Raw genomic sequence first — 27,669 nt, forward strand, 5'->3', positions numbered from 1 at the left:
CTGCTGAAACATTAGGCCACCTCTTGAGATGCTAACCATGCTCTCTCACTTTGCGAAGGCCATGTCCCTTCCTCCCTGTGGTTCCTGGAGCTCCAGAGGTATTTTGCCCACCTGAAAGGTCCTTCCCTGATAACCAAGCCCACAGTCCTCTTACTGCTCCTCAAGAAACAAGCTTTACCTGCTTTTCCCACAACAGCAGCCAAACGCTCTTTCCTAAGCTCTCCCTCCTCCACTGGGGATTTTTCCTATTTCAAAATGGTTGAAATTATGCTAAGACAATTTCATCTCTTATTCGAGATGAAATTTTTTTCATATCAGCCATGAAAATGGTCTGTTATTCTCTGGGTTTTTCTGGTTTTGTTTTTTGTTAAACTGGGAAATTTCTGCATCAGAGCTAAGCATCTGAAACACATTTTACTCCAATACCCTGGAATTTATCAACCTTGGTACTTTTAATTGCAGTTGTTTTCCTAGTTTTGTGATCTGTTGATGCTTATGTTAAAAGAAAGGCAAATTAGGTGACCAGGCTCCTCATAGTGACCGTCCCAGAGAGGGTCCTCCTTCAGGCCCCCATCCCATCACCCCCAGCTCCTCTGCTTCCAGATGACCCAACCCACCCTGAGCTGAGCACTGGTTCTCCAAGTGGAGTGTCTGGACTGTAGCATCAGCACCACCCAGAGACCTGTTAGAAATGCAAGTCCTCTGAGACGCCTGGGTGGCTCAGTCGGTGAAGCATCTGCCTTTGGCTCAGGTCATGATCCCAGGGTCCTGGGATGGAATTCCACATCAGGCTCCTTTCTCAATGGGGAGCCTGCTTCTCCCTCTGCCTGCTACTCCCCCTGCTTGTGCTCTCTCTCTGGCAAATAAATAAATAAAAGCTGAAAGAAAGGAAGAAAGAAAGAAAGAAAGAAAGAAAGAAAGAAAGAAAGAAAGAAAGAAAAAGAAATGCAAGTTCTCTGGCTCCACCCAGACTTCCTGAATCAAAACCCCCGGGCATGCTGTCCAGCAGTCTGGGTTTTCACAAGCCCTCCAAGTGCAGAACCACTGAGCTGGAGGCTATAGAGAGCCTGGGAATGACTTCCCCCACAACCCCCTCCTTTCTTTCTTTGCACGCAGTCTCAGGAGCTCATTGTTTCTTGTTTCCCAAAAGACTCACTTTCTGCAATTATCCTTTCACTCCCCCATTCCTGCAAGCTCTTCCTCTCTACTTTTTTCTTCCAGCTTGTTTCAAACACACTCAGGAGTCCTCTTCTTGAAAAAGCATCTTTTGCTTGACCTCCTGTCTCATACATTCAATTCAATTCCCTTCTCTTCCTTCCTAGCTATGTTACCTTGGCAACTTACCCTTTTGAGCATCACCATCTCTAGGAGTAACGGTACTAAAAGAGGCTAGTTCTAAGAGTCTAATGAAATAACATTGATATAAGGATGTGCTATGAGGGTTAATTCTAAGAGGCCTGGAATTAGCCTGAGCTGCTTTGCTGAAGTAAAAGATGTACCTGGTCAAAGTATAATATGTGGTGGTTAATACTGATGTCTTTTACTTACGGAGCCAAAGTGAGCTTCAGGGCAGGCTGTGCTAGTTTGTTAGCATCATTTAGTGATAACAACAACACTGATGGTTTGTACCTAGTTTCAGTGTCAGGGTGGGGTGTGTAGGGTAGGGAGAGGGAGAGGGCTTCGACACTGGGGCTGGCCTTTTAGCGATAATGTGCTTACATGACCAGTAGGGTATAAGAAGCTCCAAATGAGACTTCTTTTGGGCTGCCTAATTTGGATAGGTTGGTGGTTCAGAGAAAGTACACCTGGTATACCCACGTAGAAGGAGGACAACTGCAGGGAGCCTGTGTAGACCTTGCCTTTCCAAATCCCTCGCTGATAGGCAGTCTTCGGCTATGATGTAGGTCCTTACTTTTGTGTTTTTTGGCTATATCATATCCTTTCTCAGCAATAAACTGTAGATTCATAAGCATTGTCATTGGAGCCCTGTGAATCTTCTTTAGCAACAGAACCCTATCTGGCTGCCACTATTAGTGTAGGTGGCATTATGGCTATCTTTCCTTCTGCACTGTTTTCAAACACGATTCCTTGCTGAACTGCTCACAAGACTTGTCCATTTTTCTCTCCACACTTACTCCGTTCTATGCACTCCCCTATCCTCTACCCACATTTGGATCCCATCCTTACTACCCAATTGAAATCATAGTCATAAAAGTCACCACCAAGTCAGGGCCCTTTCTTCTCCTAGTTAACACACCTTGCTGCAGTTATTCTCTTGAACTATTCTTTATACTTGATACCATCATCCTTTATGATCTGATTATTCTTCCTCTCCCCACCAATTTAGTTTGTCTCACTAATTCCTTTTTCTGACAAACTATGGGTATTCTCCTAGACCTATCCTTGGCTCAGCTCTTTCCTTCAGATAACTGATCATACTAATTAAATGTTCATAACCACCTATGTTCAGATGGCCCCCAAGTCTCTCTCTCTAGTCTTGTTGTCTTTTCTATCCTTCAATCCACAGATCCCTGATTGTATGTTCACTTGAACATCTCACTGGTACCTCAAAGTCATTATAATCTATCTTCCTTGTAAAGCTTCCCTTTCACCATGTCAATTAAGACTTAAAAATTAGATTCTCCCTCGACTTCTCCCTCTTCATTTTAGTGGGTCCTTTACATGTCTTTCTCTCTTTTTCTCCCTTTTTCTCCATGTCTTTCATCCCTCCTCTCTTCTCCCTACACAATTCTGACACCGATAGAGAATGGCCTTATGTTTCCCCTGTCTGTTCTCTTGATGCCACCATCACTGGGTCACCCAACTTCATGCAATGGTATAACAGGATGGCTTGAAGACTCTCCTCTGACTCAAAAGTATGATGAGAAAGAGGGTATCTGCATCATAGTGTCAAAGTATCTCCTGTAAGATATTTATTAATTACAAATGGTAACTTTGCATTAGAGAAACTTTGCAGAAACAACCTTAATCAGGTGATCAAGGTTAATGCAATAAGCTGAATGTTTGTTTGTGCCCCCCCTCCAAAAATCATGTTGAAACTCTAACCTCCAATGTAATAGTGTTAGGATGAGGGGCCTTTGGGTGGTGCTTAGGTCATGAGGTTGGAGCTCTCGTGACTGGGGTTAGTTAGGGCCATTGTAAGAGAGACCTCGGAGAGCTCTCTTGTTATCTTTCTGTTGTATGAGGATCTTAGGAGAAGTGGGCAATATGCAATATCCCCCAGGAATACGGATGCAAAATCCTTAATAATTATTAGCCAATAGAATTCAGCATATATAAAAATAATTATATACCGTGACCAAGCAGAGTTTATTTTAGGGACACAAGGCTGGTTCAATATTTGAAAATCAATCAATAAAATCCACCACATTAACAGACTAAGAAGAAAAATCACATGATAATATTAGTTGATACATACAAAAATTGACAAAATTTACCCCCTTGCAGACAAAAATTCTCAGAGAAATGGGAATAGAAAGGAACTTCCTCAGCTTAAAGAGCATCTACGAAAATCTACAGCTACTGTTATACTTAATAGTGGAAGTCGTAATGCTTTCCCCCTAAGACTGGGAACAAGACAATGATGTCTGCTCTCATCACTCTTATTTAATGTTGATATGATGTTCCAGCCAATGCAATAAGGTAAGGGAAGGAAATAAATGACATACAGATTGGAAGGAAAGAAAGAAAAATGTTGCTATTTCCAGAGGACATGATGTTCCATGTAGAAAATCCCAAAGAATCTACAAAAGCTCTTAGTACTAATAAATGAGCACAGCAAGGTCATATGATACAAGATCAACACACAAAAACACATGTATAGGTTTAACTCTGTGAGCAATAAACATGTAGACACTGAAATAAAAATACAATATCATTTATAATCACTCATTAAGGAAATGAATACTTAGTTGTAAATCTTATAAACATGTACAGGATTCATATTCTGAACACTACAAAACACTGATGAAAGAAGTCAAAGATTTAAATAAATGAAGAAACATAATGTGTCCATGCGTCGGAAGACTCAAAATACTAATGGTGCTAAAATTCCTCAAACTGATATACAGATTTAATGAAATTCATGCCAAAATCCAGCAAGATTGTTCTGTAGATATAGACAAGATTCATGTAATACACTTACATGGAAAGACAGTGGCAATGGAATACGAATAATTAAAATGATTTTGAAGAAAAAGAACAAAGAGGGAGAGATCAATCTACCCAATATTAAGGTTTACCACACAGCTACAGACTGTGGCATTAGTGGAGGGCAAAACATGCAGATCAATGGAAAAGAACACAGAACCCGGAAGTAGAACCACAGATATGTCCAACTGATTTTTACGATGGATAATTCAATACCCAGTGGTAATTCTTTCCCTCCCTATCAGGGCTCTAGTGTCTGATTTCTAGAAGGAAATTACTTCCTTGTTAGACTTCTTTGCTCTGCCCAAGAAATGAGAACAACCCTTCAGATATGATTTGGCCCACAAGACTGAGAAGCTCAGTGCCTTAATTAATTGAGACCCATTACGTCCCATTCTAGTTTCTGTACTTTCAGAAACTCATATGAAGTTACTAGTTAAGCAACAGCTTTTGCTTCTGCTTAAACAGATTTTTTTTGTTAGCTTTTTTGATTTTTACATTTCAATCTAAACTTACCATTCCATTCCATCGGTACTAATTTTCATTGTGTTAGATCTGGCACACCTCAATTTCCGTCCATCTGAAGTCATCTAAACTCCTTTTGGCTCCCAGTTACCTGCTTCTCTGTGTATGTTTGCCAATCCCTGTCCTATACCACTTATAAAATGGCTAGCTAGACAGGAAGGAAGGCACAGCCTTGTAGCAAGCTACTAAAAACCCATTTCTAGGCTTAACTAAATGACTAATAGATAATGTGTTCTTTGTTTACAGTAATTGACAATGGTGAATCCTATCTCATTAAACTGACATCCAGGCTACATTTTTCCGTTGCTATAGGACTGTCATGATGAATTTATAAGTGCAGTGTTACAGCTTGAAGGGGCCTGGGAAATAATCTAAAATCCAACATCTTCATTTTATAACGGAAAAAACAAACTTAGAAGTGAAGTGACTTCTCTAAGATTAACAACAGGTTAGTGATTTGAACCCAAATATTCTGATTAAAATATGGTTGTATGTGTTTTTAACCATTAACATTATGCTTCCTCTCTATCAAATGAACTACGAAGTTTCAGATGTATGATGTCTCTAGTCCTCCCCTTCAAAAACTCTATCCAGGAAGAAAGTGACGTAGAGTCTAGCTGGGCTCTATCAACAGCACCTCAAGCTGCAACAATTCACCATATGCCCTCCTTTCTTCTAGTCACCTGTCCCAGAATAGTATGTAATATGGACATTATTGCCATAATTTGCAGAGTCAAATTTCTATCCCTCATCTTAAAACTCCTAAAAAGTTTTCATGTGCAATCAAAAAAAAATTGAACTGACTGAAAAAGAGAGCAGAGTAATGGTTGTCAGAGGTGGGGGTGGGAGTTGGACAAGATGGGTAAAGGGGGTGAAAGGGCACAAACTTTCAGTTATAAGATAAGTTCTGGGGAGCCAATGTACAGCATGGTGACTACAGTTAACAACACCGTATTGTATATTTGAAAACTGCCATAAAAAGGTAAATCTTAGAAGTTCTCATCACAAGAAAAAATGTGTAACTATGTAAGGCAATAGATGTTAAATTTGTGGTAATGATTTCTTTCTCTCCGTACATATCAAATCATTATGCTGTACATCTAAAAATAATATAATGCTATATATCAATTATATCTCAAGAAAACTGACAAAAAGTGCTTATGAAAATTCTTGGGGGTGCTATCAGAGAAAAATCTCCTGGATATATTGTTGATTTTACACATTAACTTTGCGACACATCTGTAATCAGCATCTGGTTCTTGGGATAGCCTACTTCATCTTCTATTTATCTACATATATGGTGTGGGGAAATGACCTACTAATTTTCTTCCTGATTTATACTAAATGATGCTAACAATTTATTAAACACTGTTCTCCCACTGGATTGCATGTGAGAGCATGAGGTCTGGTTTGCCATATGGCACCCTACTGCCTCATCCTGAGTTAGTACCACAGCATGCCGTGCACCTTGCTTGTCAAAGTTTTATTCAAGATAGTATGGAATGTGCCTTCTACTTCTGAAATATTATTTCAAAGAATTGTGATTTTTGTTTAAAAATTGTAAGTTCTTTTTTTTGAGATTTTATTTATTTATTTGACAGAGAGAGACACAGTGAGAGAGGGAACATAAGCAGGGGGAGTGGGAATGGGAGAAGCAGGCTCCCTGCTGAGCAGGGAGCTCGATGCAGAGCTTTATCCTAGGACCCTGGGATCATGACCTGAGCCGAAGGCAGACACTTAACTGACTGAGCCACCCAGGTGCCCCTAAAAATTGTAAGTTCTAAATAAATGACAGCATATGCATAAAGTAGAACATATAAAGACACTGAATTACATTTCTGAAATTTTAAATGCCATGGGGAAATACTTAGTGACTAAAAAAATCAAGAGAAAACCACATATATGGCATGACCTTAAAAATGTAAAAAAATGCATATATATTAAAAAAAGAAATTATGGTAACATATTATTATATAGTCAAATCTGCCAACCAAATTCTTTATCAGTCTGGGATTGCTGCCTGACTTAAGAAGGCCTCCTTGGGCAGTCTTCTAAACTTTTGCTAATATTTATATAATCTGACTTTTTACCCTACATTTAGATTTAAAATTCATCTGGAATTTACTCATCTACATGGCATATTGTTGGCATCTAACTCTGTTTTCTTCCAACGCCATTGATTAAGACAGTATTTATTAAATATGACATCTTTTCCTGCTGAGTTATAATACATCTATACTTCAATCTGCTTGTACAATTCCAGTGATTTTTATTTTATTTTTTTCATTGTGGTGCCAATGCTTTATTCTTTTGTCTGCTATAGCTATGATATACTTTTAGTATATGATATAAGTCCCTCTTGCTATTCTTTTTCAAGCATTTCTTGCTAATATTTGTGAATTTCGGCTCAGCCAAAACAAAAATCAAGGGTACTGATCAAAACTGTATATGACATTTATATATGAATTTCAAAAGGATTGATGTCTTCAAATTTAGTTTCCCTATCCATGAGCACAGTATATCTTCTATTATGTAGATTTTTAAGTCCTTTAATTAAAAATTCATACTTTTCATGCTTCTTGCTTTTAGTATGCATTCCTACAGCAAAATGCAAATAAAATATGTACAAAGTAGAAAAGAGATTGGGAAAAATTTTTAGTTGGAAAACAATCAGACTTCCTAATGTATAAAAACCTTCCAGAGATAATAGAGAACAGAGGACAGTAGGCAAAAGCAATTCTTATAAAAGAGGGATGGAGAACAGCTGATAAGGGTAAGAGGGAATGCACCACCTACCACACATCACAAGCAATGAAGGAAATGTAAAGCTAAACAAGGTACCTTTTTTTTTTCTGATGAGATTTGTAAAACTTAAAAAGAATCTCTAACACCCAGTGGTGGCAAGGATGTGCATTTCACACATTACTGATGGAAGTGTAAATTGAAAAAGAGTGTGCAGCATACACTAAGTATCAAAGTGCACATGCCCTTTGAATCATACTTTTAAGACCTTATCCAACAGAAGTTGAGTTCTGGTACAGAGAAAAAAACAACCACCACCACCAAAAACTATATATAATAGGTTCTGCCACCCCCAGCATTATTTGTGACAGCAAAAGTCAGAACATTATCCATAGGGGAGTGTTGGTATAAATTTTGCTATAGCCACGTGATATTGTAATGAGCATGTCATTTTGAAGGTTTACACCTTTCTTCCTTAAATCATGTTTTCTTTGCAGCTTTCCCCTTTAAAGGCTGACTTACACTCAGAATCAAAGAAGTCACCCACCAGCTCTGAGTCTCAATGCTGGATTTTCTTAACTCCTGAGTAAGAATACAGTCTTGAAATCCAGGCTTATTGGAGACAGAGAAAGCAATCAAGTAATTGTCTGAATTCCAGTAGTGGAGCTTTCCAAGGCCTTTTGAGGGAAACGTTCCTCAGCCACTAAAGAGAACTTTACTATGGGCCAGGGCCAGGGAGGCCCCAAGACTTCAAGATGAAGGAGTGGAAAGCCCATCACTTCCAGTGACTCTGGCAGAAAGAAAGTTGGAGGAGGGGGGGGCCAGGAGATACAGGCATCCTGTGCTCTTTCTGGGCCAAAGAACCAGGTAGAGAGGAATGTCAAGAAGATGAAAGCAGCAGTGGGATGGAAATTATACTTTGATCCTTTTTTGTGATTATGGGAGAAGATCTGTCTGAATCTAAGCAGAATGCACCAGTATAATGGGGTTTTGCAGAAAGACACTCATAAGAGAGAGAGTAAAGGGAAGGGAGAGACAGAGGGAGAAAGAGCAAGGGGAGAGAGGGAAAGAGAGAGACACAGGGAAGGAGACAGAGAGAGGGAGGGAGGGGTAGGGAGAGAGAAGGGGAGGAAGGGAGACAAAGGCTAAAGAAGAGAGAGTATGGACTGATACATGAATATATATTCATTTATAATAAAAACAAGGAATGAAAATGGTATCCATCATAAACTTTTGAGTGACAGGATTATAGATAACTGATATCATCTTTAATCTTTTATGTGTTTTCTGAATTTTCCCTAATATAGTCATATACCACTTTTGTGATCAGAAAAGCAGACATTAAAACAAACAAACAAAACAAAAAGGCATTAAGGCATTTAAATACTTTTGCTACTCATCACAGAAAAGTTTTTTGTTTTGTTTTTTTCTGGTAAGGCTACAACCAAATGAGCTGAATGATCCAAACTTAAATCCACAACTGAATGTGGGCCCCAGGTACATGTCTTGAGAAACCAGTCCCTGCAAATGAAGTGCCAAGACTTCAACTTTATTAAGCTGCACTGTCATGGGAATATATATGCCTGAAAAGTGGGATCTGGTACTAGGGGAGGAGATTCCCAGTGCATCAGGAGGCAGGCCTGTCCCACCTCCATCGTGTCTGGTGTCTGTGGATTGGCCTCCAGCAATTCATGGCAGCGCAGAGAGCTAAGAGCAAGTCCTCAGGCAGGGGGGAGACTAGAGGCAGAAATCAGAGGACAAGACTAACATCTGGGCAGTAACAAAGAAAGAAGGACCCTCCCCAGTTTGTGGTTTAGGGCCCCAAGATGTTCACCTGTTCTGGGAGGTAACACTATAGAAAATCACTGGGTTTACATCTTGGGCTGCAGAGCCAGCACCCCTGTCTTGGTAATAGTGGGTTGTTCTGGCTGTGGCCTTGTAAACACAACATGAAGAATGTGTAGTTATCCCTGTAAAATCCTTTGTTTACTTCTTTGATCTAATCAACATGGGAAAATAGGGCTTAAAATGAAAAAGCTTGAAGATGAAAAAGGACCTCAAATGAGGACACTTAACCATCATACTTGCTGCAGAGTACTGGTTAGCAAGTGAAGTCTTCAGTGTCAGAACAACAGCCTATCGATTACAATGATATGGCTGCCCTTGAACACAGACAGCCTGTAACGATGAAATAAAATAATTTAAAAACCACAATCCCAGTTCCAGAAAAAGATGGAATAGACAAACTTTCACCTATTCTTATCACTAAGGACAGCTTAAAATTCTGGGCTTTCTATACTAAAACAAATAAACAGACAAAAGCAACAAACAAATAAGTCTAGGAATACTGAAATGTGGAGAGCAAAAGGCAGACTGGCTAGGACTCCGGGACCTGGAAAACAACACAATGGTGAGGTCCCTGGGTTTCCTTTACGCCTAATATATACTGGACTGGATGCTGGACAAGCCAGCAACTTGGTTATGCCAACAGACACTCTCAAAAGCAGCCTGCTCTCTGTGGCCAAAGGACAAGAAAGAGGCAGCCTAGCAGGATGGAAAAATTTTAGGCAATGACCACATTACACTAGCCAAATACCATGGAAAAAAACTGTGACTCCACCTCATTCCTAAGTGGGGAGCCTAGACTTCACCATTGTTGGGCTGAAATAAGACACCCCTAATCTCCCCAACAAGGAGGTGTCAGAGAAAGTCTAGAGGGCAGGGGGATTTTCATCCTTGTTTGGTGGTAAGAAGACCCTCTCTACTTATACTGTCAGCAGCAACTATATGGAGAGGCTGGAATCCCATCCCCACCCAAAAGTAACAAAGCACTCTTCTCTTTTCCACTTAAATAGTGTCTGTAGAGACCAAATGGGTAACAGTATGAGGGATTTCCTCCTCCTTGAAGCCAGGGGAGTAGAAGCTGAAGCCCAGTGGGAAGCCTGGACTTCGACCTCAGCCCAGCAGTTACAAGGTGTCCCTCCTCACTTCCCTAGGGTGTCCATGGAGGTGGAATGGGGAAATTGGTCTTCCGTCCCCACCTGGAAATAATGACGTGGCACACTCCTTCCTCTGCCAGCCTGTTGTCCAAGGAGGACTGTTTAAACAGAAATTTTAAATAGGATTCAGAATCTCATAACATAATACACAGGGTATAATTGAAAATCACTCATCACAGAAAGAACCAGAAAAATCTCAACTTGAACGAGAAAAGACAATCAATGGATGCCAATTCTATGTGACACAGATGGTGGGATTCTCTGACAGAGGTTTTAAAGCAAATATCATACAAACGCTTCAACAAGCAATTACAAGTATGTTTGAAACAAATCAGAAAGTAGGAAGTCTCAATAAAGAAATAGAAGATATAAAGAAGAACCAATGGAAATTTAGAACTGAAAAAAAACACAATAACCTAAATGAAAAACTTACTGGATAGGCCCAACAGCAAAATTAACAGGACAGAGGAAAGAATCATTGAACTTACAGACAGAACAATAGAAATTACCCAATCTAAACAACAAAGAAAATAGAAAAAAATTAAGCAAGCCTCAGGGACTTGTGCATATAGCAAAAGACATAAAATTTGTGTCCTCAAAAGTCTCAGAAGGAGAAGAGAATGAATCTGGGACTGAAAAAGTATTTGGAGAAATAATGCCTTAAAATTTCCCAAATTACACAAAAAAACATAAAACTACAGATTCAAGAAACTGAGCAAACCTGTGACATTATAAATAAATAAATAAATAAATAAATAAATAAATAAATAAAATCTATGTCAAACACAAAATAATCAAACTCGTGGAAAAAAAATCTTGAAAGCAGAGTGAGACAAATGACATCTTACTGTGAAAAAACAATTCAAGTGACAATGGATTTCTCAGAAACCATAAAGACTAGAAGGAGTGGAGTAACATTTGTCAAGTGCTGAAAGAAAAGAATTGCCAACGCAGAGTTCTATATCAAGCAAACATACCCATCAGGAATGAAGGGGAAATTAGGACATACTCAGATGAATACAATCTAAGAAAATCTGTCACTAGTAGACCTATCCTAAAAGAATGACTAAAGAATTTCTTAAAATGCAAAAGAAATCAACAACAACAACAACAAGAACAACAAAAACCCCTCAAGCTTAGAACATCAGGAAGGAAGGAAAAACAATGGAAAGAGTAAAAATTGGGGTGATACAAGACATTTTTCTTATTTTCCAAATTATATTCAATGTTTGAAGCAAAAATTATAACTGTGTCTGATGTGATTCTCAAAGTACTACATGGAGGAAATATTTAAAATAATCATAAATAGGAGAGGGTAAAGGGACTTAAAAGGAGGTAGAGTATCTATATTTTATTCAAATTGGTAAAATATCAACACCAGCATACTGTGGTAAGTTACATATACACAATGCAACACCTGCAGAAATTATTAAAAAACTAAAGAATTGAACTCATACTGTGTGTTCTGTAACCACAGTGGAACCAAAATTGGAAGTCAATAATAGAAAAAAATTTTAAAAAGCCTTCAAATACTTGGAAACTGAACAACAGACTTCTAAATAATCCATGGGTTAAAGAAGAAGTCTTGGGGCGCCTGGGTGGCTCAGTCAGTTAAGCATGTGCCTTTGGCTCAGGGCGTGATCCCAGGGTCCTGGGATCAAGCCCCAGATCAGGCTCCCTGCAGGGAGCTTGCTTCTCTCTCCCTCTGCCTGCTGCTACCTCTGCTTGTGTTCTCTCTCTCTCTGTCAAATAAATAAATAAAATCTTTAAAAAAAAGCTTTAAAGAAAAAGTCTCAAGAGAAATTAAAAAATATACTGAATTGAAAGAAAATAAAAATACAACATAACAAAATTTGTAAGACACAGCTAAAGTACTACTAAAAGGCAAATTTACAGCACTAAATATGTATAGTAGAAAAGAGTAAAGCCTCCAAGCAATAATCTAAGCTCCCACTTAATGAAATTAGCAATGTAAACACACAGCCAGCAAAAGGAAGAAAATAATAGAGTAGAAGTCAATAAAATCGAAAACAGCAAAACAATAGAGAAAAATCAATAAAACAAAAAGCTGGTTCTTTGAAAACATCAATAAAATAGACAACCTGTAGCAAAACTGACAAAGGAGAAAAGACACAAATTCCGTATAACAAGAATAAAATAGGATATTGCTCCAGATTCTCAGACACCAAAAGCATACTAAGGGAATATTACAAACAACGGTGTACACATAAGCTTGGTCACTTAGACGAAATGGACCAATCCCTTGAAAAGCACGAACTACTACAACTCACTCAATATGAAATAGATAATTTGAATATCTCCCTATTAAAGAATTTTAATTTATAATTTCAAATCTTCCTAAATAGAAATATCCATCGGGGCGCCTGGGTGGCACAGCGGTTAAGCGTCTGCCTTCGGCTCAGGGCGTGATCCTGGCGTTACGGGATCGAGCCCCACATCAGGCTCCTCTGACATGAGCCTGCTTCTTCTTCTCCCATTCCCCTGCTTGTGTTCCCTCTCTCGTTGGCTGTCTCTATCTCTGTCGAATGAATAAATAAAATCTTTAAAAAAAAAAAAAAAGAAATATCCAGGCTCACACTGTTTCTGAAGAATTTTGAAAAATACAACCACATGTTTAAAAAGAATGCCAATTCTATACAAGCTCTTCCAGAAACAGAAAAGTAACACTTCTCAATTAAATGAGGCCAGTATTATCTTAATATCAAAATCTAAGAAATACAGCATATAAAAAGTAAATAATATTCTTAATAAATACAAACACAAATATTATTTATATACCATAGATAATATATTATATAAATAAGTATAATAAATAATATAAACCTCACTTAGTCATGGTATATAAATATATATGTGTATGTATGAAATTATGTACATGTAAAACCAAGTCAGATTTATTCCAGGGATGCAAGGACGGTTCAATATTAAAAAATTTATCAATGTAATCAACCATATTAACAAGCTAAAGACAAATCACACAATCACATCATTCATGACAAAAACTTTCAGAACATTAGGAATCAATGGGAATTTCTTCAACCCAATACAGAATTATACAAAAATACTACAGCTAATATAGTTAATGGTGAAGGGCTGAATGTTTTCTTTTTTTTTTTTAAAGGCTTTATTTTTAAATTTATTTATTTAACAGAGGGAGAGACAGCCAGTGACAGAGGGAATACAAGCAGGGGGAGTGGGAGAGGAAGAAGCAGGCTCCCAGCAGAGCAGGGAGCCTGATGCGGGGCTCAATCCCAGGACCCGGGGATCACACCCTGGGCCAGAGGCAGACGCTTAACGACTGAGCCACCCAGGTGCCCCAAGGGCTGAATGTTTTCTAACTATGATTAGGGCCAAGGCAATATGTCTGTTCTCATCACTTTATTCAGCATAGTACTGGAAGCCCTAGCCGTAGCAATAAGAGAAGAAAAGGAACTAAAAGACATACAGATTGGAAAGGAAGAAATAAACTGTTCCTATTTGTAGATGACATCATAGTTTACATAGAAAATCCCCCAAAGAAGCTACAGAAGATTCCTAGCATAGGTTAGTTCAGCAAGGCCACAGGATACAAGATCAATACACAAAGATAAACTGTTATTCCTATACGCTAGCAATGAACCCATGGACACTGAAATTAAAAATACAATACCATTCACAATCACTCAGTAAACAGATGAAATACTTAGGTATAAATCTAACAAAATATGTACAGGACTTATATGCTTAAACTGTAAAACAGTGATGAAAGAAATAAAAGAAGGTTTAAATAAGTGGAGACATACTGTGTTCAAGGACTGGAAGACTCAATGTTGTAAAGATGACTCCCTAAAATGACATATAGGTTTAATGTAACTTCTATCAAAACCGCAGCAAGATTTTTGTAGATAGACAATATGTTATACAATTGGTATGAAAAGGCAAAGAAACTAGAAGGTCTAAGCAATTTTGAAAAATAAAAATATGGGATTAATCACTCCGCCTGAATTGAAGACTTATTACACAGCTGTAGTTTATTATATGGCTACAAAGATCAACAATACAGAATAGAAAACCCAGAAATAAACCTACACAAGGACAGCTGATTTTTTTTGCTTTAGCTGCATTTTTATTTTTTATTTATTTATTTATAATAATTTTTTATTATGTTATGTCACCATACAGTACATCCTTAGTTTTTGATGTAATGTCCCATGATTCATTACTTGCATATAACACCCAGTGCACCAGGCAATACGTGCCCTCTTTAATACCCATCACTGGCCTATCCCAATCCCCCACCCCCTCCCGTCTGAAGCCCTCAGTTTGTTTCCCAGTTTAGCGGCATTTTTAAACAAGTTTATTGAGATATAATTCACATACCATACAATTATCCCATTGAAAGTGTATAATTCAATGATTGTTGTAATATTGCATTATTTTTAAAAATTGTGGAAATAAATATATAACATAAAATTTGCCATTGTAACTGTTTTTTAAGTGTGCAATTCAGTGGCATTTAAAAAATATGGAGCACTTCATGAATTTAGATGTCATTCTTATACATGGCCTATAGTCATTTTCTCTGTATCACTCCTATTCTTATGCACATGATGCCAAAGTGAGTACTGGGCAACTGATTTTTGATAAACATGGAAAAGTAATCCAATGGAGGAAGGACAGTCTTTTAGGCAAATGGTTTTCTGATTGCATATCCATTGGCAAAAAAAAAAGAGCCCAAAACAAACCAAACCAAAAAGCCTCAACCTCATATTTTGTACAAAAATTAAGTAAAAATGGACTACAGTTTCATACGTAAAACACACACCTATAAAATCGTTAGAAGAAAAAAAAATTGGAGAAAATCTTCAGGATGGAGGGCTTGGTGACAAATCAAAAGCCAAAATCCATAAATTGGACTTTTTCGAAATGAAAGCCCTCAGCTCTGGTAAAGACCCTGTTAAGAAGGCAAAATGACAGGCTGGGAGAAAAGGTTTGCAAACCACCGGCCTGACAAACAACTCCCATCTAGAATATATAAAGAATCTCATCATTCAACTCTAAAAGACAAACAATCCAATTAGAACGTGGGCAAAAGCCCCGAAGAGACCATATATGAAGAACTGCTTTTATCTCTGCTGCTGTCGCCAGTATGTAAATGGAGCACGAAATGATTCAACAGCAGCACCCCAGGCCCGCAGATGCAACTCAGAAAAGGCTGCAGAGAAGGACACCAGCAAGGGACCAAGGTCATAGTGGCCTGTACTACAACTGGGCCTTTCTCAGCAACTGCTGAACAGAGAGACCATGAAACTTCACAGCGATGGAGAAGGACTCACGGGAACCTCTCAGCACTGCTGGCACAAGGGCATAACCCAAGGGGCAGACAAAGCCACCCCAGCTGCTCAAAGCACTTACATCTGAACTTGAGCCAATTTGAGCTGACACGCAGGCTTTTTTTTTTTTTTTTCAGTTATGGCATCTGCCTTCCAAGAGTGCTGCATGGAATGAACAAGGTCCCTGATGGTCCCAAGTGCCCAAGTCATGGATTCCATGATGTGTATTAATGAGTGTTTTATAGCAGTGCTATGCCGGGCACTGGGGAGCAAGACAAGGTGTTCTTGTTTGCTTGTGTTGGCAAGTTTTCGAGAGTGTAGCTCAGCACTTCACGGCATTGGTGCCCTGGCATCCATTTTGTTTGGTCAAATGGCCTGCAGGGTCCCGAACTGACACCAGCCCCCTCTTGCAAGCACATGTCCTAGATAGCAGCCTGCAGCCTCACAAGCAAATGCAAGTTCCTGAGATGACTTCTCCAACAGCCCTTGTGATAGGCAGCCTCTGCCATCTTCCAGGGCTTCCCCTCCTGGGCCCCTTCGATATGACCCTTGTGGAACTTCACAAAACCCTGCTCTTTTTGGTTTGATTGGAACAATCTGGCCTTATTTCAGCATTCCCTAAAGGATTCCAACCACCAGCCCTAATATGAACCCGTGAGCCCCAGATCCTGCCATTTTCTCTTTGTCTGCACCCTTCCTCGACCTCCCCTTTTGGCCCCTAGAGGCATGAAGGTACTTCCTCCAGGACCTGTGAGTAATGACCTCTATTTAAATTTCTCTTGTGGTCTTTTGTTGAATGTGGCTTACCATCAGCCATATTCTGACCCTACTTAACAAATGTTAATTTAACAAAATTAAAGTCATAACACAGTAAATAAGGAAGAAAGAGTTAAAACTGCCAAGAGGATCTCTCGAGAGGGTGAAATACAAAAGTGGGTCAGAGAATGGCCAACACCTCAATTCAGAAAGGTGTGGTGAGCAAGGCAGTGGTGCCCCTCAGCCATGGCATGCCTGGAAATCCTCCTTGAATTAGGAAGAAGGGGTCATAGGAAATATGGGACCACATGCCTGGTCGGCTCTGCACTTCCCTCCACACACCCCAAAATGAGCTGGTCCTGCACAGGAGCTGTACTTGTGTTTTAATCGTGTCTTTTATTTTCTATACTTGATGCTTTGACATCTTGGGGCCTGGATAACCCTGAAGGGACAGCCCTTCCCAGTGTTAGCCAATTCCTAGGGATAGTAAAGAGCTCATCCTCCAGCATGCCAATCCAGAGTCCATACCCCAACCACTCCCTCTATGGAGGATACGCCAAACCACCGTCCACCTGCCATAATCCCCCAGGACCAGATACCAGACAGCTAGGGGCAGCTGCTACACCCCAGGGCCCACTGGAATTATTCACATTTGCCAATCCTAACCCTGCTACCCGGCCTCACCCATTCCTTCCCATGGAAACCACAATATATCCTCTTGCTCATGTTTTCCCTCTGCCTCCTGACAGACCTTGGCACTTTCCCTGTGGCATGGTGTGCCCCCTTTCCTTGGGCATTGTGATTAACAAACTAATTTTTGAACGGCAGTCACTTCTTGACCTGTTGATCTTCCTATGCCTCAAACTTTCTATTAATACTATCGTCTAAAGCGACTCATACTTGGGATTATGACTAGTTAAACTTCACATACTCAGCCTCTTTTTCTATAACATGATTCCATCCTTCACAAGACTTTTTGGCTGCTCCATCAAGTTAAAGGGGATCTTCTAGCATATTGATAACGAAATTAAGCCAACTTCCAACTGGTGTCCAGAGTGTGCAAAGAAAATCAGTGCCCACCTTACAGAGTGAAGCTCGGTGGGGCCAAGTTGTGCCTAGCACACAGGGTGAGACTGCCCAGCGTGGGGAGCAGGGGGGGTACGATGCCAGGTCCAGAGCAGAGTTTGGGGATGCTGAGTGTTCCGCCCATTCTGTCTGTAGTTCAGACGAGGTCACACGCAGAGCGGAAGTGCTGAAGTGACCAAGACAGAATGAGAATGAGCAGTGAGGAAATGAGCCTCAAGCTCAGCGTTAACCAGCTGGTTCATGGGCTGGTGAAAGCTTGATTTCCTGAACCAGTAATGGGACAAACCCACCATGCAAAGGCGTGACGGATGAGAAAGGCTGATTTTCCAGCAGGCCTTTGACTCGACAGGGGTGGGAAATAGGCTATCGGCGCTCAGTTACTCCTTCAGGGTGTAGACCAGGGTGATGTCATGGCTTTGTCTACACCCCCTGCTTCAGCCGGTCTCGGGGAGCTGGCTCCACTCCACATGCAGTACAGAGCCTCTGGCGAGGATGACACGCTGCTGTGTCTGAGCAGCTCACTTTCTTCCCTGTGCTTTAAAGCACGCTGCCTCGTCCTAAATCCCCAGCTCAAAATTGTTTTTCTTCTTTTCTCCTCCCACTCCCTTGCCTTACTTCTTATCACTAATCTTCATAATTCTGCCAACTTCACTTGCTATAAATCACTTTGAAGTCACCTGGTTCTCCAGGGGGAATAAAATCTAAATTGCATGATGATATCTGTAATACCTACAAAGCCTTGAAAATAGGAAAATACAAACTCAAGAATGGGAAAGCTTTTACCTCCCTAACACTTCTTAGAATGAGGTATTTCTCTCCTAGCAAAGTTGCAAAACTCCACTAATTTTAAGTCTGAGAATCGATTCCATGGTTTGCACTGAGGTTCCATGGTTTGCACTGAGAACAACACATTTGAGATAACCAGGAATAATGCACTGGTGTCATCTCAGATTGGGGTGCTTCAGCTGTATTCTTTGAGGTTCTCCCTGTGGGTAAATTCTGAGTCACTGGGAGGCCATGGACCAGGACAGTGGCCCCAAAGGGGATTTTTCCTTCCTCCCTCGGCAGATGGGTATTGTGCTTCTCTCTCCATTTCCTGGGCAAAGACCTTTAGCGCACTTACAAAGGCATGCCAAGGAAGGACAGCTGTGCAGCAGGACCACTGTGGGGTCCTGCCCTGGAGGCCCATCTGGGACACCTGATGTGGGTCTGACAGGTAGTACTAAGTAGGGAGTTAGCTGCCCAGGTAAAGACTCCAGGACACTGAATGAACATGACATGGGGAATGTAATCAAAATGCAACTTAATTTTTGCCTCTTTCTGACCTCCCATTTTAAGGAGGGAATTCAGCTGAGGAAATTCAGAAGAGTTGTTCTTTCCACTGGATGGGAATCTGGCATACACCCTGAGTTACAAACACAGTCTGCATCCTAAGTAGAATGTATTCTGTCCACTGTGTTAATTACACCTCCATCTCTCAATCTTCACTTAAGGTAAGCCTTCTCCTCCCGCCCCTCTAAGCCTGGCCTGGGGGCTCCTGCCTGCTAGAAAGGGGTGAGCCCTGGTATATTTTGCTGAATTTGAGGCAGGGGAAGGGAAGCTTGCACTGAGGGCTCCCCAGACCCCACCTTATGCCCCTAGACCTGAAAGAGCTTATCACTAGGAAACATCATTAATAGGGTCAAAAGCAAATCAAAGAAAGATAGAAAAGTTCATTGACAGCCACAGAATCAAGAAGGGAGTCAATAAGAAATAGTTAATCCAATAGAAGAATGATATCTGAACACTTCATAAGAGGGCACCTGAACAGCTAACAATCAGTTAAAATTTGCTCAGCTTCATCAGTTACCACAAAAATTAAATGAAAATCACAATTAGATACCTGCCAGATGTAAAACTACTAAGAGAAAAAAACCCAAGTGTTGGTGAAGATGTGAAGCAACTGGACCCTTCCTCCAGGGCTAGTGAGAGTGTAACTGGTTCAACACTCTGGAAGATTACTTGGCAGTATCTACGAAAACCGATCACACATATACCCTTACGAGCAGCAATTTCAATACTTGGTATATACCCAGCCACAGTGTGTACACACGTGCACCTGAGCATTTGGAAAGTATCTGCATAGCAGTATCACTCACAGAGCTAAGAACCAGAAGCAACCCAAATGAGTACCAATGGCAAAACGGATAAATTGGCATCTGTGCACACACGGAAAAGGAGTATATGTAAGTAGCATGGTATGAATGAATGACCTGCTGCTACATACAACACACTATTTCATTCATCACATGAAGTTTACAAATAACCTACAGACTAGAAGTCACAACAGTGGATAGAGTGGATGGAGAAACAAGGGGTGGTGGGGAAAAACACCAGGGGGGCAGAATGGGTGCAGCTAATGAGGTATGTTTTGGTCTGAGTCGTGGGTGATTACAAACGGGTATTTGCATTCCTATAACTTCAGAAGGCTGTGCATTTTGATGTGTGTTTTTCTGTAGGTACGTTATACTTCAACAAAAAAGATGGGCAATGAAAATCTGTGGACCATAAAAGAGCCCTTACGTAAACCTAATAAATACGCTCGAAAAGGACTTCTCCAATCCAACTCTTGTCTACACACGTTTTCGAAAAATAGCCTTCCTGGCACCTAGCTGGGCATTTGCTAGCATGCTATTGATCATTTCACTCAGTCTGAACACTTTTATTCACATCAGCAAACCACAGTCTGCACCTTCCTCCAAGCCTTTCTCCCCACAGCCAGACAGATCTTTAAAAGATGCAAATTACATCACATAATTCCCTGTTTGAAGCCCACCAATAGCTTCCCACTGCATTGGAATAAAATCCAGACTGTTTCTCAGCCTTTCATGTCTTTGTCTCTCTGTCCTGCACAGCCTTCTGCGCCCACCTCTCCGGGCTGACCAGGGACCAGGGCCGTCCTGGGGCAGCACTTCAGGTCTGTCCCCCACCCATGCGGGGTTCCTTCCACACCCTTTCCTGCACTTGTGAATGGCTTTGCCAGAAGAGCCTCCACAGGGCTTCCCAACCTTTTCCTTTCGTTCCAAGCATCTGCATCAACTTCAGCACTGCTGAGCAGCCTTCTTAACTCCTGTCGAAACTGCCCTCCCTTTTATTTTATTATACCAATTACTACATCATCTGTAATAACACTGCCCAGCCATCCATTCATCTGTCCATTCAGCCTGTGTGTGTGCCCTCTGGAGAATCTAAACTCTGGGAATTCGCCAGTTTTGTCTCCCTGGGACCTAGCACATAGCACAGCTCAGGGTGATAGGTCCTTAGTAAAAGTATCTTGAGGAAGTTAAGGAAAATTATAAAGGTTATAATGGTTAGTTATTCAGTGTATTCCTCTGCTTTACACCTGAGCACTGCCTCCTAAGCTCCAAAGTGAACCTTTCTTGAAGACTACACTACCACTGCAACAAAATTGCAGAGTTCTTCCTGGCTCCGCAGGGTGCTACATACTGACCTTACACCAAGACCGTAGGGGCACTGCCCACATTTTAGTGGGGGAGGGAGACACACATTAGTGTAGTTAATACTGGTTTGTGACGAAGTTATATCATTGTAAAAAATATTACAAAAATGAAACCAATCATTTGGGGGAGGTGTGGGGTCAGGAACCCAAGAAACAACCAGAAAAAAAGCATTTTGAAAGGTTTACTGGTAACTATTCCAATCTACTAATTTTTAAAAAAATATTACTTAATTAGGGATACCTGGGTGGCTCAGTCAGTGAAGTGTCAACTCTTAATTTCATTTTTTTTGTCCTTTAAATTATTTTATTTTTTATTTTAAATGAATTAGTTCATTTATTGATGGATAATGACAATTGAAAGAGGAAATTAAAATAAGGATCATATTTTAGGAGGTCAGGTGGGAGGCTCGACTCTTGATTTCAGCTCAGGTCATGATCTCAGGGTTCTGGGGTTGAGCCCCACTCAGGGCTCCCTGCTCACTGGGGAGTCTGTTTGTCTCCCTCCCCTGCCCCTCTCCCTGCGCTCTCTCTCTCTCTGTCTCTCCCTCTCAAATAAGTAAATCTTTAAAAAATGTTGCTTAATTATTTCAATAATGTAGTTTGTTTTAACACCTTTATTCTGTGGTTTGAAATATTACATCATTGAGATGCACTGGCAAAGAAAACGGACTAAATAATCGTGCATAGAGTGTGAGTGGGCACCACCCTCAGAGGAAACAGGGCAGAAAGGAGCAGGGACCAGCAAAACGCGCACACTTGGACCAGCAAGAGCGCCATGAGAACGTCCTGCGGGAAAGAAAGGAGGCGCACCCTAATGGTGATCAAAGACCTTCGCCACTGTGTCAGGAGAACACGCTGGACACAATGTGAGGACCCAGCAACAAGGAACACTATTAGGAAATCTGGTCTATCAACTTCAGTGCCACATTTTTCAGATAGTAAAAGTTATCTAAAAAATGAAGACAACCAAATGGCATGTTCCCTGTGACGCACTTTGTTTTGCTTTTTAAAGATTTTTCATTTTTGGGGGTTTTCCATATAGAGTATCATGTCATCTGCAAAGAGAGACATTTTGACTTCTTCTTTGCCGATTTGGATACCTTTGATCTCAGAAAGAATGAATTCTCAACATTTGCTGCAATATGGACGGCACTGGAGGAGATAATGCTATGTGAAATAAGTCAAGCAGAGAAAGACAATAATCATATGATTTCTCTCATCTATGGAACATAAGAAGGAGGAAGATCAGTAGGAGAAGAAAGGGATAAAGAAAGGGGGGGTAATCAGAAGGGGGAATGAAGCATGAGAAACTATGGACTCTGAGAAACAAACTGAGGGCTTCAGAGGGGAGGGGGGTGGGGGAATGGGATAGACCGGTGATGGGTAGTAAGGAGAGCACGTATTGCATGGTGCACTGGGTGTTATACGCAACTAATGAATCATCGAACTTTACATCGGAAACTGGGGATGTACTGTATGGTGACTAACATAATATAATAAAAAATTAGAAAAAAAAATAAAGATTTTTCATTTATTTATTTGAGAGGGAGTGAGAGAGAGAAAGCACGAGCCGGGGGTGGGGGGGCAGTGGAAGAAGGAGAAGCAGACTTTCCACGTAGCAGGGAGCCCGGCGCAGGGCTCCATCCCAGGACCCTGGGATCACCACCTGAGCCAAAGGCAGACACTTCACCAACTGAGCCAGGCAGGTGCCCCTCTGTGACGCACTTTGTAAAATCTGTGCATATGGACACAGAGAAATCCGAACAGGTTATTTTGCTCTGAAAGCCACCCAGGGGCCTACACCATTTCACATGAACTATGAAGATGGCAGAAGTCACCAATATACCACTGTGACACAGTGCAAATGTCCTTCTCTGACTAAATGTTGTCACTTTGCTTGAAATATTTAAAATTTTGAAATAATTCCAGATATACAGAAAAGTTGCAAAAACAGGACAAAGAATTCCCATTTATCTACATACAACTACACACCCCAAATGTTAAAGTTTTATGTTTATTTTATTATTCCATGTATGAGTCTAACCTAAAGATCCTATTCAAGTTTCACCTGTTGTCCCAACAATGCCCTTTGTTGCAAAACAGTTGTTTTCTGGTCCGGGATCCCACATGTGTCTAATCTAGTTTTTGAAAATCTGAAACAGCTTCTCAGTCTTTCATTTCATGACCTTGACATCCTACTTAGGTATGGAATGTCCCTCCATTTGGGTCTGTACTGTGATGCCTCATTCTTAGGGTCATTGTACATTTTTGGCAGGAATATAACAGAAGTGGGGCTCTGCCCCAAGTGCCCATGCACCAGGAGACACATGACACCTACTGGGCTCTATTTGGGCTTATCCCTGATGATGCTGATTTTGATCGCTTGCTTAAGAGGATGTCTTTCTGGTTCCTCCACTATAATGTTACTATGTCTTCATTTGTAATTCATATTACCTTGCATGGAGACACTTTGTGTCAACATTCTACATCTCACTGAATTTGCCTCCACCGGCTCAGCACTCAGTGATATTCTTGTCTTCAACAGTTAAAACTTCGGTGTTTGTCAATGGTGATTTTCTAGTTCCTTTCTTTCTTCTACATTTATTAGCTGGTATATAAGAGAAAGCTTTTCTATAGGAGAAAACTTTTCCTTACCCCCTTCCTATTTATTTCTCTATTTATTCCTTTATTTACATTATTTTTTTTTTTAAAGATTTTATTTATTTATTCGACAGAGATAGAGATAGCGAGAGAGGGAACACAAGCAGGGGGAGTGGGAGAGGAAGAAGCAGGCTCATAGCGGAGGAGCCTGATGTGGGGCTCGATCCCATAACGCCGGGATCACGCCCTGAGCCGAAGGCAGACGCTCAACCGCTGTGCCACCCAGGCGCCCCTATTCCTTTATTTACATTAGTACAGACATATGCATTTTTCTTTTTTTAAAAAGATTTTATTTATTTATTTGAGAGAGTGAACGAAAGAGAGAGAACACAAGGGGGGGGGAGGTCAGGGGAGAAGCAGACTCCCTGTTGAGCAGGGAGCCCAATGTGGGAATCGATCCTGGGACTCCAGGATCATGACCTGAGCCAAAGGCAGATGCTTAACCGATTGAGCCACCCAGGTGCCCCCATATGCATTTTTCTTTACTAAGTATTGTTATCTATTTAATAAGTAATAACTTGCTGCTGTTATGATTAGTTTGAGGCTCACATTGTCCCAGTATCCATCTGACCTTCCCCATCGCTCTTTGATGAGGTGTTTTTTCCTTAAGTTCTAGTTATGCAAACACACCATGCTTTTCTGACTCTCTTCTCATGGCACCCCCTATTTCTTCTCATGGATAATTCCTATCACTCTTTATTAAGGGCCAATTTAGTAAGTTTCCCCAACTTCTCTTACCCTCCCTTCTCAAATCTTGCTATGACCTCAATACCTTCATGTTTCTCTTCCATCCCATACTCTGTCCACTTCTTTAGGCTTAAACAATGGGGTTTGTGACTTACATTTCTTTCTTACTCCTGTACAGAACCTATCTGGTCCATGTGAGGTGCTCAATAAATAAATATTTGCTGAATAAGTGAATAGGGAAATAACAAAACAACAGTGGAAATCCTCTTATTCTACACGACAGGGTTCTATATATTTGATCAAGTCTCATAACTTTGTTGTTGAGATCTTCCATATCCTTGCTAAATTTTTCCTGTTGTTTGAAGTTATGAGAAAGCCAGATTAGTTTCTCACTACGATTTGCCTTCTTACTTCATGTGCTGAGACTTGGGGCATAATGTTTTAAATTCCTTCTTCAGTTTTGGTCCCAAGAGATTCCCTTTCTCAATAACTTGGATGTGTAACATACATTTCAAAGAAACACATCCCACACACAGCTTCAGAGAGTCTGATATTTCTTTCCAAATCAACCTTCCTCGAATCTCCGTCTCTGTTCAGGGCAACACCAGGCTTCGCTTTCTTGTGGCCAAAGACTGCAGGAATCAATGTGAACATTTTCTTTCCCACTCCACATCTGGCCTGTCGGCAAGTCCCGCTGGGTTCTAAACACAATTTGAACACTGGCCTGCCGGCTTCTCATGGATCCCACTGCCCCCATCCTCAACCAAGCATGGTCCTTTCTCACCTGCATTATTCATTGCAACTGTCTCCTCACTAGTCTCCCTGCCCAGAAAGGCTAACCCCTAGTTTCAAAACAGCAGCCACAGGGATCGTGCTAACCCTAAGCTGTATCAAGTCTTCCTGCCCAGGACCCTCCAATGATGTCCCATCTTACTTAGAGGAAAAGCCAAAATTCCTACAAGGCCTGATAATGCTTCTGATGACATGGTGCTTGGATCCACTCTGATCACATCCGCTTCTCCCTCTTCTCTCCCCACCAGCCATACTCTCCCTGAATGTTTCTTCTTCCTGGGACAGACATTCCTCTCCTGCTTCCAGCTCTCTCCTCTCCTCCTCCAAATCCTCCTCGCAATCACCTCCTGGTGAGGCCTCCCCAGACCCCCTTGTCTAAATGCTCAATTCCCCCTGTGGGTCTTCAGGGCTTCAAATGTCTGTTCTCTGCTTTACTTGCTCCCTTCAGCACTGATCGCTCATAATCTATACATTACACACATATATTGGGTTTTTTTTGGTCCATTTCCCCATCAAAACATAATTTCCATGAGGACATGGAGCTCTGTTTGTTCACTAATACATCTGACCCCAAATAGGTACACAACACATACTTTAAAAATTAAATTGAAATGCAATGAGTTCTATGTCTGAAAGGATGTTTCTAACTTCTTAGTCCACTTTTCTAGTTAGAGGAACAGTTTTCAAGGTGTCTAGCGTAGTGTTCTTTGGAAATCTATGGCATGTCTTCTATCTGAAAGGAAAAACAGGTGGACTTGGGCTGCTCTTCACTCTTAAATCAGGTTGAAAAACTGTCAAGGTACTGCTCATCTCTAAGCAAAGGGAATCCAACATCATGTTAGAGACAATCAGACAAACTCATCTGTCCTTTTTTTGGTTTTGTTTTGTTTTTAAGCTAAAATACGAATACCTTTTTTAAGAAGAGAATAAGGAGTGTAGCTGATCCTTGTTAAAGGCTTAACGACAATATATATGTTAATATTAATGATAAATAATTAAAGTATTCTAAACAGAGAAAGAATGGTGAAGGAGTTTACAGCCACTCAGAAGACACTACCAGAGAGGTGTGGCGTGATTCGCCCACATCTTATAGACAGTTTCAGTAACGTCCTTCTGTGTCACATCCTATAAAATGGCTATTTCTATATAATCAGTGCGTCTTATCTTGAGATAATCAGGGGGCAACAGTACAGCATTAGACAGCTGATAGTTTTACAATGGGGGGGAGTTATGAGAACAATATCATTAGGTTTAAGTGAAGTCGAAGTCGATGATGCTTCAAATGCACATTTCGTAAGAGCTCCAGGCCTCTGGGCTACTATCACTTGTGTCCCGCATAGTCAAAGTAAGTGGGCTCAGGTAATTTCTTCCATTTTCGTGTTCCTGTTATTTTCTACATCAATACGCCTTTTGTGCTCTCCTCCCTCAGGGCACAATCTTCAGGCACAGTTAGCCTTTGAAAGCATTTTTCAAGAACAAAAATTGAAAATGAAGTTAAAAAAAATCTTACTACTCATTTTCTCTGGCATTCTTTGTGAAAGTCACCAAGAATTTCGTCTAGCACAAAATAAGGTAATGATTTCTAAATCAATGTGACCATTACTTGGTTTCCTTTTTCTGTCCATAAAGTTAACATTTTATATTAAGTTAATGAAGGACACTGGAAATATCATGTGACTACCCCCCAGAGAAGCCAGGCCACAGCTGCTGTGCACAGTGTGCCCGTGTTACAGAAGTAAAGGCAAATGTTCTGCACGTCAGCCTCCACGTTGAACCTGGGGCTCCCTGAGCTCATGGTCAGTGTATTTGTCCTCAAATTCCTCACATGTGACTTGAAGTATGTGCTCAATAAAAATCCATTGACGGAGTGAATGAATACATAACTGAAGGAGAGACAGCGTCCGGGTATGTAAACAGTTGTCGGAGCATAGCGGCTGCCCACAACCTATGGTAAAATCTCATCCTTCTCTCCCTGTGTGAATTCTGGGCATTTAGCCCAGACATACGATGGGGGAACAAAAGGCTTTGTGATCTCTCTGAAGTCAATGAAGGAAGGAAAGAAAGCAGTTCACCCAGAACCCATGGCAGGAACTGGGGGAGGGCATGGGCACAGAGATCTGATCAGTAGGGAGAGGATGGCCCCCAAAGCACACCCATCCCTTCTCACCTCAGCAGCCCTGGAACAGCTGTGAGGTTTCTGAGGCTGACACAACTCCCCATTGGAGAAAACCAGGCTGTCTGGGTCCCCACAATAAGGATGTAGAAATGACACAAACCTGCTTGGTAGATGTTCATGGTCAGGAAGCGGGCAGCTCCTCATGGATGCCCACTAGCTGGCTCTGAAAGCTCCACTGGCTGGAAACTGCATGTGTGCAAACATGCTTCTGAATGCACCTGCAGCTTTTGTGCCCAGCCGTGT

General features: G+C 40.9%; 1 protein-coding gene and 1 non-coding gene across 2 annotated transcripts in view; both read right to left on the minus strand.

Moving 5' to 3' along the window:
* Nucleotides 1–27,669, minus strand: part of OTUD7A (OTU deubiquitinase 7A) — a 334,454-nt gene that overhangs the window by 200,862 nt on the left and 105,923 nt on the right.
* Nucleotides 14,956–15,062, minus strand: LOC117803946. The gene has a single exon (XR_004628059.1). It is a non-coding gene; the product is annotated as a U6 spliceosomal RNA (small nuclear RNA).

The sequence above is a fragment of the Ailuropoda melanoleuca genome, chromosome 9, assembly GCF_002007445.2.
Source record: "Ailuropoda melanoleuca isolate Jingjing chromosome 9, ASM200744v2, whole genome shotgun sequence".
Lineage (NCBI taxonomy): Eukaryota > Metazoa > Chordata > Mammalia > Carnivora > Ursidae > Ailuropoda > Ailuropoda melanoleuca.